Source organism: Sus scrofa, chromosome 17 (genome assembly GCF_054392235.1).
Source record: "Sus scrofa isolate SSC_HxYL_T2T_F1_AM1 chromosome 17, Sscrofa_HxYL_maternal_Yorkshire_Landrace_v2.0, whole genome shotgun sequence".
In the NCBI taxonomy this organism is placed as follows: domain Eukaryota; kingdom Metazoa; phylum Chordata; class Mammalia; order Artiodactyla; family Suidae; genus Sus; species Sus scrofa.
Window position 1 is genome coordinate 33,881,355 of NC_139399.1, and position 13,967 is coordinate 33,895,321.

General features: G+C 42.6%; 1 pseudogene across 1 annotated transcript; it reads left to right on the forward strand.

The window, feature by feature from the left end:
- The first annotated feature begins 5,583 nt into the window (after positions 1–5,583).
- LOC100526256 (small ribosomal subunit protein eS24 pseudogene) lies at positions 5,584–13,211 on the forward strand (annotated as a pseudogene). Its single transcript, XR_014832891.1, has 2 exons — positions 5,584–6,404; positions 12,953–13,211. The product of XR_014832891.1 is annotated as a small ribosomal subunit protein eS24 pseudogene (transcript).
- Positions 13,212–13,967: the final 756 nt, after the last annotated feature.

The window sequence follows — 13,967 nt, forward strand, 5'->3', positions numbered from 1 at the left end:
AAACACATTAAAAGATGCTCAATATCACTAATTATTAGAGAAATGCAAATCACAGTTACTATGTGTTACTACCTTACACCAGCCAGAATGGCCATCATCAAAAAGTCTACAAACAATAAATGCTGGAGAGGGTGCAGAGAAAAGGGAACCCTTTTATAATATTGGTAGGAATGTAAATTTGGGCACTATGGAAAACAGTATAGAGGTTCCTCAAAAAAAAAATTAGAACTACTATGCAGGAGTTCCCGTCGTGGCACAGTGGTTAACAAATCCGACTAGGAACCATGAGGTTGCGGGTTCGGTCCCTGCCCTTGCTCAGTGGGTTAACGATCCGGCGTTGCCGTGAGCTGTGGTGTAGGTTGCAGACGCGGCTCGGATCCCGCGTTGCTGTGGCTCTGGCGTAGGCTGGCGGCTACAGCTCCGATTCGACCCCTAGCCTGGGAACCTCCATATGCCGCGGAAGCGGCCCAAGAAATAGCAACAACAACAACAACAACAACAAAAGACAAAAAAGACAAAAGACGAAAAAAAAAAAAAAAAAAAAAAAAAAGAACTACTATGCAGCAATCCCATTCCTGGGCATCTATTTGAAGAAAACCATAATTTGAAAAGATACATGAACCCCTATGTTCATTGCAGCACTATTTATGATATCCAAGACATGGAAGCAACCTAAATGTCCATCAACAGAAGAATGGATAAAGAAGACATGGTGTGTGTGTGTGTGTGTGTGTGTGTGTATAAAATGCAATAATACTAAGCCATAAAACAGAATGAAATAATACCATTTGTAGCAACATGGATGGACATAGAGATTATCATATTAAGAGAAGTAAGTTGGACAGAGAAAGACAAACATCATGATATCCCTTATCTGTGAAATCTAAAAAAATGATGTAAATGAACTAGTTTACAAAGCAGAAACAGACTCACAGAGTTCAAAAACAAACTTGCCAAAGGGGAAAGGTGGGCGAGGAATAAATTAGGAGTTTGGGATTAGCATATACACACTACTGTATATAAAATAGATAATCAGCAAGGACCTACTGTATAGCACAGGGAACTCTATTCAATATCCTGTAGTAATCTATATGGGAAAAGATTCTGAAAAAGAGTGGATATATGTATATATGTATAACTGAATCATTTTGCTGTACACTTGAAACTATTACAACATTGTAAATCAACTATACTCCAATATAAAATAAAAATTAAATTAATAAAATATAATAAAATTTAATTCAAACCATGGGGGAAAAAACAATTAAGACTCTTGCCTCCTGTAATCACTAGGGCTCCATGTCATCTTCTATCAAGGAGCTGGGGATCCTTTGCAGACATCACCTCATTTATCTCTACATCAAACTTATCCATAGGTGGGTTTTATCATCTCAATTATGCCTTAGGCAGTTAGGACTGTCTCAAGATCACTTGGAAAGCTGGCCAGAAGGATGAAACTGAAAACAGTCTTGCAATTTTCACTTTCATTCTGGACCTGTTGGAGCTTGCTGCTACTGGCTGGAAGGCACGAGAGACATTCTGAAAAATGCATATGCATTTTGCCATCCAAAGTAAAAACAGCAATATCCAATCCTCGATGTTTGCAATACTCTCCAAAAGGGAAAATGAAAACATATCATACTAAGTGAAGTAAGTTGGACAGAGAAAGACAAACATCATAATATCCCTTATCTGTGAAATCTAAAAAAATGATGTAAATGAACTAGTTTACAAAGCAGAAACAGACTCACAGAATTCAAAAACAAACTTACCAAAGGGGAAAGGTGGGCGAGGAATAAATTAGGAGTTTGGGATTAGCATATACACACTACTGTATATAAAATAGATAATCAGCAAGGACCTACTGTATAGCACAGGGAACTCTATTCAATATTCTGTAGTAATCTATATGGGAAAAGATTCTGAAAAAGAGTGGATATATGTATAACTGTATATATGTATATATGTAGAACATCTCTGGCTAACACACATTTCAAAAGCACTTAAGCCTTCAAAGTGTCACATCATGAAAATAAAAAGAGAAGAAATATGAATAAAGAATAGAGAGATGAAACCAAGAAGCATTTCTTCTGGAGTTCCCGCTATAGTACAAGAAGATTGGCGGTGTCTTGGGAGTACTGGGATGCAGGTTCAATCCCTGGCCGGGCACAGTGGATTAAAGATCTGGCATTGCTGCAGCTGCGGCTTTGGTGGCAGCCACAGTTCCAGTCTGATCCCTGACCCTGGAACTCCACATGCTGCCGGGCAGACAAAAAAGAAAAAGAAAACGAAAGAAAGAAACATTCCTTTTTAGAAAACAGTGAAAGTAAGGAAAGGAGAGTTTCCTTCTAGAGCCTGTTGAAATACTCACATGACAGGGGATGGAAAAGAGGGAGTTCTCTGATGGTCTAGCGGGTTGAGATTCCTGTGTTCTCACCACTGTGGCTCTAGTTCCTGCTGTGAGGCATAGGTTCAACCCTTAGCCCAGGAATTCCCACATACTGCCTATGTGGCAAAAAAGAAAAAAAAACAAATACAAAAAAACTCCAGAAAGAACCTGAATTAAATGTTGCAACTCTCATTAAAACAAACAAACAAACAAACAAACAAACAAACCCAAGAGAGAACCTAAAATAAACATTGCAACTCTCATTAAAAAATAAAAGGGGGGAGTTCCCGTCGTGATGCAGTGGAAATGAATCCGACTAGGAACCATGAGGTTGTGGGTTCAATCCTTGGCCTTGCTCAGTGGGTTAGGGATCCGCTGTTGCCATGAGCTGTGGAATAGTTCGCAGACACAGCTTGGATCCTGAGTTGCTGTGGCTGTGGCATAGGCCAGCAGCTGTAGCTCTGATTAGACCCCTAGCCTGGGAACCTCCATATGCCATGGGGGCGGCCCTAAAACAGACCAAAAAAAAGGAAAGAAATACATTGACATATTTTGCCTTTTTAAGACACGTAATTTTTCACCAATTCACTGCAGTCTTCTTCCTACCTTGTGTATCCATCAGTGACAACCACAAATTTGAAGCATCTTGGGATCTTCCCAGTTAATGTATTTGCTCCCAACACATGTGATGTATATATGACCATGTGTGGTTGACATAAATGTCTATCTTTGAGCTGAAAGCATCCCAGCCTATTGTTAACAGGAAGTTTATTTCCTAAATCAGCAAATTAATTAAAACTATAACAATGCAATTTTTTTTTTTCTTTTTTGGCTATCCAGTGGCCTATGGAGTTTCCAGGCTAGGGATCAGATGCGAACTATAGTTGTAACATAGGCTGCAGCTGCAACAATGCCAGACCCTTAACTCACTTTGCCAGGCCAGAGACAGTATCTTCATCCCAGCACTCCCAAGATGCCACCAATCCTGTTGCGCTAGAGTGGGAACTCCCAGAAAGTGATTGTTAAATAAAAGGGAAAGTACCTCTAAAGCACAGAGCTTAAAGTTCGGTTTCCATCTCTTACAGTAACACCAAGCTTCCCTAGAACACACTTCACAACTTAGGGCCCCCTGTGAAGTGGGATGAGGTCCTGGACTTGGCCTGGATGACTGCTGCTCTTTGGTGACCTGGGTGACCTTGCACAAACCACAGCTCCTCTGCCTCAGACCTTCACTGTAAAGGAAGAGGCCCAAACTCAATTACTTTGGGAGCCTCTTTTTTGAGCTCCCATTTGCTTATGTGTGAATATGCTTGATTAAACTGCATGCTTTAACCTAAATATCCATCAACAGAGGAGTGGATAAAGAAGAGGTCGTACATATATACAATGGACTATTACTCAGCCCTAAAAAAGAATGAAATAATGGCATGTGCAGCAACATGGATGGACCTATAAATTATTGTGCTAAGTGAAGCATGATAGACAGTGAGACACAAACATCATATGCATCACTTATATGTGGAACTAAAAAAAAGGATACAAATGAACTTATTTGGCAGACTCACAGACTTTGAAAAACTTACAATTACCAAAGTGGACAGGTTGCAGGGGGAGGGATGGACTAGGGGTTTGGGATGGAAATGTTCTAAACTTAGGTTGTGATGATGGTTGTACAACTATAAAATAATAAAATTCATTGAATTAATAAAAAAATAAACTGCATGCTTTTTTGGCCACACCTGGAGTCAGCTTGTGTTCCCCTGCGATGTGTACCCCAGCATTGTCAAAGAATTATCTGATGGAACTTTGTGCCCCAACAGGATGTTAAAGACCTTTCCACACGCAATACATTGCTGTATTTCTTGACCTCATCCTCTCCCCAATGAGACGGGGAGTGTCTCGGGTGTAGGAGCAGGATCCTCTACTTTGAATCCCAGCAGCCTAGTAAGGACCCAATACAAGCATTTATAGCTGTGTATGTGTTATATCATGTTATCGAACTAATATAGACACACAGGTAATATATCAAACTAATGTAAGTGTATATATTTGTGGGAGGTGTATATTTATTTTAAAAATTACTCTGCTTAAATATGTATAATCTAAGATATAATTTAAGATGATCCTTTTGTTTGTTAAGAAATTCTAGGAGTGGCTCCTAAAATTTCTTGTGGCTCAGCAATAATGAACCCAACTAGTAGTCAGGTCTGATCCCTGGCCTTGCTCAATGGGTTAAGGATCCAGCATTGCCATGGGCTGCGGTGTCAGTCCAACACTGGCTTGAATCCAGTGTTGCTGTGGCTATAGTGGAGGCCAATAGTGGCAGCTCTGATTGGACCCCTGGCCTGGGAACTTCCATATGTCGTGGGTGCAGCCCTAAAAGACCAAAAAAAAAAAAAAATTTTTTTTTGAGAAAGTCTATTTTCGGGCAAAAAGAAAATCTTTGACATTGCATCAATGAACTTAATAATCAGGCAAGATAATGATTCCCAGCAGAATCATGAACTCCAAGGAATTCAAAATATATATTTAGCTTTTGTAATATTTTTGAACAATGAATTGGAAGATTAAAAAAAGATCACCCTTTAACATCTGACCCCTTGCTAGAGCCCATGAATTGATTCTAGAGCTCTGAACTTGCAATTTACTGATATAGTGATTTTTTTTCTTGGTTTCTGTCTTGCTAAATACAATCACTCTATAGTCGACATCTTTTTATTTCATTTTGTAAAGACCCAGTCTGATAGAACCCCAGAATGTCAAGTGGACAAAACAGGAATACATTCCGTCAAAGATTCTGATTTTACCCAATCTGAGTGTTCTAGCTCTCTGAGAAGCAGTGGCCCACAAAGCCATCTGCAGTCTCTTCCCTTTTATCCTTGAAGCTCATCAGAAGGATATGTATGTATGACTCAGTCACTTTGCTGTACAGCAGAACTTGGTACAACATTGTAAACCCAAAAAAAAAAAAAAAAAAAAAAAAAAAAGGATTTACCATCATGGCACAGTGGTTAACAAATCTGACTAGGAACCATGAGGTTGTAGGTTCCATCCCTGGCCTTGCTCAGTGGGTTAAGGATCCTGCATTGCTGTGGCATAGGCCAGCAGCTACAACTCCGATTAGACCCCTAGCCTGGGAATCTCCATATGCCACAGGTGCAGCCCTAGAAAAGATAAAAAAAAAAAAATTGTAAATTACTTTAATAATAATAATAATAATAATAATAAAAGTTCCTTCCATGAGCTTCGATATGATTGGCCATCAAGAAATATCCCTCTTTTCCTCCCTGATTGCTTGAAGACCAGCCGCTGTCATGAGTGACACAGTAATTATCCTGACCAGGAAGTTCATTACCAGCTGACTACTTCAGCGGAAACAAATGGCCATCCATGTCCTTCACCCTGGGAAGGCAGCAGGACCTGAGACAGACATTTGGGGAAAATGAGCCAAAATGTAAAGACTACACCAAATGTCATCTTTGTCTTTGGATTCAGAACCCATTTTGGTGGTGACAAGACAACCGGCTTTGGCATGATTTATGATTCCTTGGATTACAACGTAAAGAAAAATGAGCCCGAACACAGGCTTGCAAGACACAGCTTGTATGAGAAGAAAAAGACCTCAAGAAAACAGAGAAAAGAACGCAAGAACAGGATGAAGAAAGTTGGTGCAAAGGTCAATGTTGGTGCTGGCAAAAAGAAGGGGGAAAGACTGCAGTGACTGTGTCTATGCTGATTGTGCAAAATTTTCACGAGGGGCCTAATAAACTAAGAACCTTAAAATAATAATAATAATAATGTGATTCTCAGCAGTCTGTGGAGTCACCCACCCACCTCGTTATTTTTATTTCCATTGCAAGCGTTCAGCCAACTCTTGAATACTTTCTGAATGTCAACTCTGAGAGAGATGGAGGCTAAAATGAGATTTGGCAACTACCTGGGGGGATCTTGTTCCTGATGGGAGAGAAAACAAGGAGAAACATGTTGTAACACATCATAATAAAAGAATATTAAGGTAAGGAATTCCCTGGTGGCTCAGCAGGTAAGGATCCGGAGTTGTCACTGCTGTAGCACGGGTTTGATCCCTGGCCCCGGAACTTCCACATGCTGCAGGCGTGGCCAAAAATTAAAAAAAAAAAAAATTAAGCAGAGGTTTGTCAGATGTCCTAGGAAAGTCACATGATGGGGAGGAGGGCCGGGAAGCTTCAGAGAAGAGGTGACACTTGAGCTGGACCTTGAAGGATGAGTAAGAGTTTGCCAGGGGTGGGGGGTGGGGAGGAGAGGTGATTTCAATCCATGGGGTCCTGGAAGATGAGGAGCTAGAAGCACAGTGTTTTGAGGAAATTCTACATAGCTTGAAGTGGCCCAGAATCCCAAGAGGAGCAGCGGGAAGCAGAGAGTAGGCCAGTGAAGGTTAAAAGGAGGTATGAGTTGGGGCAGACTGGAACAGAGTTGAGATTTTATCCTGAAGGCGACAAGGAGCCGCTGGAGGTTTATAAGGGGTCAGGGCTCTATTGAGATAACAGGAAAGCAGAAAATTACAAGGCGGTGAGGAGCTTTCTGAAGGCCAGGACACACTGGCTGAGCAGAGAGAAAAGACAAAGGGCCCACGGCTGCACCCAAGGCTGAGGCAAGGCGACAGACAGATCCCGACAGATTTAAGAATCTAGAGCAGGCAGGGTGTGTGCGGTAACTGATTTGATGTAGGGGTGGGAGGGCCGGTAGGGGAAGGGAGATGTTGAGAAAGACTCTAAGAAGGTGGGTAATCACCTGTGAAACTGAGAGGAGAGTAATGGAATCAATGGCCATTAAGAGACCAAGGAGGAGAAAAAGGATTGTGGCCCTAAAAAGCAAAAAAGAAAAAGAAAAAAAGCCCAAAAAAGAATAAAAAGTAATTCCAAAGAAAGAAATACAATTTATACTTATTACAGCTTCACTTCTTTGTTTACTTTTTTATATATTTATTATCGCTTCTTGGCCTTTTGGCTAAGATCAAGTGTACTTTTTTATATATTTATTGCCTGACATCCCCCTGGAAATTGTAAGCTCCTGAAAAGGTAGACATTCTGTCTTTTTTATCGTCAAATCCTTAGTGCCTAGAACAGTGCCAGGCACACAGTAGGTGCTCAATATAGATAGATGCGTAGATAGATAGATTTGGGGGGGTTATCTGACTAGGCAAGTTTATTCAGCGTTTTAAAAGTAGGGTTTAAAAGAATTTAGTCCAGATAAAATGAAATCAGGAACTGGGCCAATTTAACACTATAATGATAATCGCATTGATGAGCAATTACTATGTACCAGATCATCGTGCTAATAGCTTAAATATATGGACCCGCTGACTCTCTCATGAGGCACTGAAGATAGATTAAGAAATTCCCCAAACTGGGCCAGTGGGTGGTCGGCAGAGTTGGCATTTAAAATTGGGCAGCTTATTTCAAGAACTTGCACTGTCAAGGTATGTTAGCACCATGGTTAGTCTCAACGCTAATATCCTTCTACCCATTTTCCTACCTGATAAATGCAGACAAACTGAGCTGGTATTTTTGTATATTTAACTCACGCAATAGCCATTTTCTCTGTGACCCCATTTTTTTGTTGGTGGAAAATCTCCCCAACTAACAGCAGCTTTCCTGCCCTCTGGGCAGTTTCATTGGACACTACATGGGGCTTGAGGGCCACCCTGTTACCGCAAACATGGCTCCATGTGTGTGTTCTGAGGCCTGAGCCCCGCTTGCAGCCACTGTCTCAAAATGCTCTTACAATTCAAGCCTTAACAGGCACAAGGGCGTTGTTTTGTTAATGCTATAAACAGACAGTGGTTGCCACATGGTAGACCCTCAATGATGAGTGAATGAATGGATCTAGGCTCTGAAAACCTGGGAGATTATGTGAAACTCTCTCCCCTTTAAAAAAAAAAAAAAAAAAAAAAGAGGGAGTTCTGTCCTGGCTCAGCAGTTAACGAACCTGACTAGCATCCATGACAAGGCGGGTTCAATCCCTGGTCTTTCTCAGTGGGTTGAGGATCCTGTGTTGCCGTGAGCTGTGGTGTAGGTCGCAGATGCATCTCGGATCCCACGTTGCTGTGACTGTGGTGTAGTCTGGCAGCTGCAGCTCCGATTTGACCCCTAGCCTGGGAACCTCCATATGCCATGGGTATGGCCCTATAAAGTCCAAAAAAAAAAAAAAAAAAAAAAAAAGGAATGGCCATAATATGTATCTGAGTTTGGCTTTGAAGCAGAAAATTACCATAGCATTTTAAGAATATGTATCATTGTTTCCATCATCTGCAATGATAGATATACTTAAATACTTAAAATACAGTGAAATATTTCAATCTCACAAACAGAAAGATACAAAATTAGTGAATTCCTCTGAGGCCTTGGTTACCTCTGTGGTTCAGGGAAAGGGCTGACTCTGGACGGCTGAACCCTGACTTTTGAGAAGCTGGCCTGTCACGGTCTCCACCTGGATGACCAGAAGGGCCTGCAGGGGAGCGAAGGACTCACTGTGTAGAGGGTGCCCCCTGCTGTTCAGTGATGCAGAGGCCACCTGGAGAACGGGGGGTGGGACTTCCAGGGGATGAGGCTCTCAGGTGGAAGGTCAGAGAACCCCGGACTTTCCTGGAAAGGACCTCAACGTGATTAGTTCAAACCAACGTATTACAGATGGAGAAACTGAGGCCCAAAGACCTCAGATGTCCGAGTTCCCATCGTGGCTCAGCGGAAACAAATCTGACTAGGAACCATGAGGTTGTTGTGGGTTTGATCCCTGGCCTCCATCAGTGGGTTAAGGATCAAGTGTTGCTGTGAGCTGTGGTTTCTGTAGCAGACTCGGCTTGGATCCCACGTTGCTGTGGCTGTGGTATAAGCCGGCAGCTGTAACTTGGATTAGACCCCTAGCCTGGGAACCTCCATATGTCGTAGATGCAGCCCTAAAAAAAAAAAAAAAAAAAGAAAGAAAAAAGAAAAAAAAAGATGTCAGATGTCTTGTCCATGGTCATACAGCTGCTTAGAAGCTGGGCTTCCTGACCGTGCATCCCACCAAAGGGAACCAGGACTCGCAACTCCAGTCTCTTCTGTCTTTTTGTTTTGTTTTGTTTTTTAGTGCAGCACCGAGGCACATGGAAGTTCCCAAGCTGGGGGTCCAATCGAAACTGTAGCTGCCAGCCTAAGCCACAGCTACAGCAACTCGGGATCCGAGATGCATCTGCGACCTACACCACAGCTCGTGGCAACGCAGGATCCTTAACCCACCGAGCGAGGACAGGGATCGAACTCTTGTTCTCATGGATACTAGTCGCGTTCTTAACCACTGAGCCATGACGGGAACTCCTCTTCCGCCTTTTTAAAAATTGCTAAAAATTGCTTAATCAAAGTCATTGTGCCCATTTCTTATGATTGATACCTCCACTACCTATAATGTGAACTATCCACATTTTCAATATGTAATTTTAAGAAATCCAAAATTTTAAAAAATCATTCATTATATTTAGATCCCAAAGTTTCCCTGGGAGTGGATTTCCTTGAGAACTAAATAGGGACTTGCATCTTTCTAGCCCAGCCATTTCCTTTCTTTGATTTTCTATCTCCATAGGCCTCGTGTTTTGAAGGGTTTTGTTTTGTTTTGTTTTTGGCCACGCCTGCAGCATATGGCAGTTCCTGACCCAGGGATTGAATCTGAGCCATAGCAGTGACCTGAGCTGCTGCGGTGACAACATCGGATCCGTGACCTGTTACACCACAGGGGAACTTTAAGGCTATTTTGTTTTTTTTTTTTAATCTATTGAACAAAGTGCATATTTAGAGGAAACGTGTTTTCTCACTCTCACAGGCACAAACATGCACGAGACGTTATGCTACTGACTGATGTTACAAATGAAATGCGGTGTGTGAAACATTTCAAACAGTGGCTGAGACAGTGTACACATTCTGGAAATGTGAGCTATTAAGAGTGTGTGATAACAGCCAAAAGCCAAGAGGAGAAAGGGCATTTTTGTCAGTCTCTGATGCCTGGTTGAAGATGCGTATATCACTTCTATTTGATATTTTGAAATACTAAAAAAAAAAACAAAACCTGTAAGAGTTCAAAGGATACTGGTATCTTTGACAGCAGGTACAGATAGAGGAATGTGGGGATACCTGGAGGCCTAGCAGCCCAGGGGCTCGGGTTGGGGCAGACTACAGGGAGTCACTGAATCTTCCACCCTGGGGATCATTCTGCTCTCACCTGGGGACTGCGATGCTCCTTGATGCAGTGTATTGATATGGGTACCTTGGTATGAAGGGCTTGCCTGTGCCACCCTACGAAATCCCAGCGTGGTTCAGCGGTTAATGAATCTGACTAGCAGCCACGAGGATGCAGGTTCAATCCCTGGCCTTGTTCATGGGGTTAAGGATCTGGCATTGCTGTAAGCTGTGGTGTAGGTGGAAGACATAGCTCGGATCCTGCATTGCTGTGGTTGTGGCATAGGTCGGCAGCTACAGCTCCGATGTGACCCCTAGCTTGGGAACCTCCCTGTGCCGTGGGTACGGCCCTAAAATAAAAAAAATAAAATAAAATAAATGTCTCCTATAAGCTAATTCTCTTACAGAGATGTATTGGGGTCTAGGAAATGTGTTTTGAACATATGCAACTCTTTGTTAGTCATTGGCTTCTCAAGAAACAAGAAAAATGAAAAAAAGAGTTGATTCCATTTATGTGACGTTCTGGGACAGGAATCACTAATCAAGCAATTGCCTTTGAGGCCATGGAGATAAGGATTTCACTGGAAGGGGTACAAGGGAACTTTCTGGAGTGATGAGAATGGTCTATGTCTAGAGAAGGATTTGGGTTTCTTGGGCATCTACATTGGTCAAAATTCATTCAGTGTTACTCATGAATTGTGCACTTCATTGAAAGTAACTTTGCCTTTAAAAATGGATTGTAAACAAATATTGAACTTTAGCTAATGACATGTGAGGAAGTGTTTAGGGGTGAACAGACATCAGAGATTTTGAAATGCAGCATCCAAAAATTACCTGGATTCTTGGACTAATGGATGGGCAGATAGAGAGGTATGTGACAAAAAAAAAAAAAAATATATATATATATATATATAGGAGTTCCTGCTGTGGTGCACTGGGTTAAGAAACTGGCACTGTCTTTGCGGTGGTGAGGGTTTGTTCCTTGGCCCAGCGCTGTGCCTTAAGGATCTGGCATTGCTGCAGCTGTGGCATGGTGGAAAATCTGGTTCATATTCGATCCCTGGCCTGGAACCTCCGTATGTCATGGGGCAGCCCCTCCAAAAAGAAAGTTGGGAGAGGGAGTTCCCTTGTGGCTCACTGGGTTAAGGATTCCATGTTGTTACTGCTGTGGTCTGTGTTTCTTGGCCCAGGAACTTGCACATGCCATGAGTGTAGAAAAAAAAATGGTGAGAGGAAAAGAATTGAGATAGATTCAATTATTTGTTTGTTTGTTTGTTTGTTTTTAGGGCCACACCTGCAGCATGTGGAAATTCCTGGGCTAGGGGTTGAATCAGAGCTACAGATGCCGGCCTACACCTCAGCCACAGCAACACAGGATCCTAGCCGCATCTGCAACCTCTGCTGCAGCTTGGGGCAACACCAGATCCTTAACCCACTGAGTAAGTTCAGGGATTGAACCTGCATCCTCATGGATACCAGTTGGGTTCATAACCCATTGGGCCACATACAGTGAGAATTCCAGATTCTATTACTTATTATCTGTAAATATAATGTTACTCCAGCTTATTCAACTCTCAAGGTTCTACTTTGTAAAAGGGTTTTTATTACAGTTCTAGCCAAAGAGGTCTGCAGAGTGGAAAGCCGGTACCTCGGTGGCCCTCTGCTCTAGTAACATGGCTGGAAAGTAATCCATTGCAGACACATCCTTCTCCCCCATAGTCTGTGCTGCTGAGGGCTGGAAGTGCAACACATGCACTTAATGAGCCCGGTGTATGGTGTGTGGTGGGCATTTAATTAGTATGTGGTAAGAGCAGGCTTTGGGGGCCAGACAGGGGTTCAGGTTTGGATTATGCAGCTTATTGGCTGCTACCAGCTCTGAGTTTCCATGTCCCCATCCTCAGAAAGGGAGTAATCTTTATTTGGCTGTTCTTCAGGTTCTGCAAGGTGATATGGGTAAAGCACAGTATCTGGCTCCTAAAAAGAGCTTAACAGTAGCCTTGGAGTACCCACCGTGGCTCAGCAGAAACAAATCTGACTAGCATCCATGAGGATGCAGGTTTGATCCCTAGCCTTGCTCAGTGGGTTAAGGATCTGGCATTGCCGTAAGCTGTGGTGAAGGTCGCAGACACAGCTCAGATCTGGTGTTGCTGTGGCTGTGGTGTAGGCCAGCAGCTATAGCTCCGATTGGATCTCTAGCCTGGAAAGCTCCATATGCCGTGGGCGTAGCCCTTAAAAAAAAGGCGAAAAAAAGTAGTAGCCTGTACCTGAGATTGAGTCACACTTGGGTCACTGGGCCAAACTCAGATCCCACAGGGATCACTAGGTGGCAACTGTTGCTTCACATCCACACTGAGAGACCTTATCAACCCATTTTCAGGACTGACCTCATTCAGCTGCTCCTTCTGTGGTTCACTTTATCCTCCTGTCACTTACAAGGTGCCTCCAGGAGACTGACAGCTCTGCATCTGGGCCCCCACCTGGAGCATCTCCCTTACTGGGAGCTCAGGTCCCTGAGCTGCACTCAGCATCTTATCAGAATCCCCAGCATTTTCAAGTTTGAAGAACACTTACCTGCATTAGGTGGGTTTTCTGATGATTCCCAGTTGTTCATGGATAATAAATCTCATTTGCCTTTACCAGTGCTTTACTCTCTATATTATGTCTTATTGTCCCTAATCTCTTCATTCTTTGGGATCTGCTCTTCCCTGCTGTTGGCATTCTTGTCATTTAAAAAAAAATCTGATCATGATGCTCGGTCTTGCTTAAATATGGTTTTAAAAAATTGACTTATTAAGGGACAATCAGATTTTTTAAATATTAAATATATGGGTACAGGAATGCATTATTTAAATTAAAAATTAATATATCAGGAGTTCACATTGTGGCTCAGTGGGTTAAGAACCTGATTAGTATCCATGAGGATGTGGGTTCAATCCCTGGCCTAGCTCAGCGGATCAAGGATCCGGCATTGCTGCAAGCTGTGGCATAGGTCACAAAAGTGACTCAGATCTAGTGTTGCTGTGGCTGTGGTATAAGCCAGCAGCTGCAGCTCCAATTCGACCCCTAGAGCCTGGGACCTTCCATATGCCATAGGTATGGCCCAAAAAAGAAAAATAATAATAATATATCAATGAAGTTCCTTTTCTCAGCAATTAGCTATTGTGTTGTCATGATTTTATAAGTTCACCAATGGGCAGGATTGACTATGGACACCTCTGCCAGGCAGGTGAAAAAAATCCATGGAGCCCTGGCCTCCCTCACCAGCCCTCTCCCACTCCCTGCCCCACGCGTCATTCTCCGAGCTCTCCCAGTTCTCTGCAACTCCAAACAGCCCGGTGACACTGGAATCAGGGGTTTGAGCATCCATCTCATTGCTATATGGAAATTCTGTA